The sequence below is a fragment of the Mandrillus leucophaeus genome, unplaced genomic scaffold (assembly GCF_000951045.1).
Source record: "Mandrillus leucophaeus isolate KB7577 unplaced genomic scaffold, Mleu.le_1.0 Scaffold184, whole genome shotgun sequence".
Lineage (NCBI taxonomy): Eukaryota > Metazoa > Chordata > Mammalia > Primates > Cercopithecidae > Mandrillus > Mandrillus leucophaeus.
Window position 1 is genome coordinate 371,951 of NW_012101854.1, and position 2,370 is coordinate 374,320.

A 2,370-nucleotide genomic window follows, 5' to 3' on the forward strand; every position below is an offset into this window, starting at 1 on the left:
CAGGGCTTTAGGCAGACCTGATAGGCAGACCTGATAAAACAACTCTGCTTGCTATTATTTGGACATAGCTTAGTTATTTCGTTCTATTTCTCTTACCTTTCTATCTCCTCTTTTAGTGTTTACTTATTAGTTGGAGATAATTGTCCTCACTTACAGCTTCCTCAAATGACTTTTCTAAACTGGAAAAACCATAAAAATAATTTCATTCCCTTTGTGGGTGATTAGGTTACCAAACACTGACCCATGAGACAGGAGGTCAAGTTTTCTGGAAGGATTCTGGAAGGATTCTGGAAGGATTCCTGAGGGATTCTGGAGTTGTCTGGAAGGATTTTTTCTCATACAAATAATTGAATAGCCAGGGAAGAAATGGCTCATTTTCTTGTTACGGGTGCTATTGGTAGTGGATTTTAGTTGTTAAATTGTTGTAGCCATTTTGCTTCTGACTTGGGAATAATGCCATGCATAGTTCATGTTTCACTGGGAAGTGGAGTTGGAGCTTTAAAATGTAGCCCCTGACTATACCTGCTTCTGAATTTTTTATGTAAGAAAATATAATTTTCTAGTTATTCAGTCCAGTTTAGGACAGGGTAGTTGTATTAGTCTGTTTTCACACTGCTGATAAAGACATATCTGAGACTGGGCAACTTATAAAAGAAAGAGGTTTAATTAGACTTACCATTCCTCATGGCTGGAGAGGCCTAACAATCATGGAAAAAGGCAAGGAGGAGCAAGTTACATCTTACATGGATGGCAGCAGGCAAAAAGAGAAAGGACTTTTGCAGGGGAACTCTTCTTTTAAAACCATCACATTTAGTGAGACTTATTCACTATCATGAGAAAAACATGGGGAAGGCATGATTCAATTACCTCCCAGCAGGTCCTTCCCACCACATGTGGGAATTCAACAGGAGATGTGAATGGAGACACAGCCAAAACATATCTTTCTGCCCCGGTCCCTCCCAAATCTCATGTCCTCACATTTCAACACCCATTATGCCTTCCCAACAGTCCTCCAGAGTTTTAACTCATTTCAGCATTAACTCAAAAGTCTATAGTCCAAAGTCTCATCTGAGAATTTCTCAGCTTGAATTTTATTGCCCATATCACTATCAGGCTTTTGGTCAAAACCATTCAAAAAGCCTCTAAAAAGTTCCAAACTTTCCCACATTGTCTTCTCTTCTTCTGAGTCCTCCAAACTATTCCAACCTCTGCCTGTTACCCAGTTAAAAGTTGCTTCCATATATTTGAGTATCTTTTCAGGAGAACCCTACTCCTGGTACCAATTTACTGTATTAGTCAGTTTTTAGGCTGCTGATAAAGACATACCCAGGAGTGGGTAATTTACAAAAGAAAGAGATTTAGTTGGACTTACAGTTCCACATGGCTGGGGAGGCCTAACAATCATGGGAGAAGGCAAGGAGGAGCAAGTTACATCTTATGTGGATGGCAGCAGGCAAAAAGAGAGAGAACTTGTGCAGGGGATCTCCTATTTTTAAAACCACCATATCTCATGAGACTTATTCACTATCATGAGAAAAGCATGGGAAAGACCTTCATGATTCAATTACCTCCAACTGGATCCCTCCCACAACACATGGGAATTCAAGATGAGATTTGCATGGGGACACAGTCAAACCATATCAGTAGTCTATTAGCTTCAGTTAGAAAGCATTGAAACATATAATACTTCAAATGTATTTTGGCCTTTAAACTATTTTTGTAATAGGTAGGATTCATTATAGGTGACTGCCTCCTTCTTATCAACTTTGACATCAGAATTGGATACCTGGGATAGTAAGATGTAGCCAGAGACACAGATTCTCATTACAAAATCATGGTAACTTACATAAAGGACAAGCATATAGCTGTATTGCACAGAAGTGAGCATTGAGTTTGGCAGAATGTTAGAGATATCATGACCTGTTCAGGAAAAATACTTCATTGGAGAACCCCAAAAATTGAAGATGAACTTGTCTTATTTAGTTAGTTTGCTCTACGTTGGTCCCTAATAGGAAACCTGAAAGTAAGACAAAGAGAATACGGTCTTACCCCATTGAGGCTATTTCAATGGTCTCTAATGAAAAATAAACATTTCTCTAGTTTTGTTTTGCCTTTGATCATGGAAATGCATTTTCAGATCAACTAATATGTTTATTAGCTGTAATAGGAGATTAGAAATACAGAGATAGACGGCTCACAATATTTGCATGTTTATTTAAATTAAAAGGAACAAAACTACAAACCAATATAAACCAAATGTCAAGACTATATTTTTTAATATTCTTAATTCCTGAGCAATTTTTATCAGTTTTACAAAGAACTATACAAACTTTATATATTGTCTTCAAAATAAAAGCTACTCATTTTTTT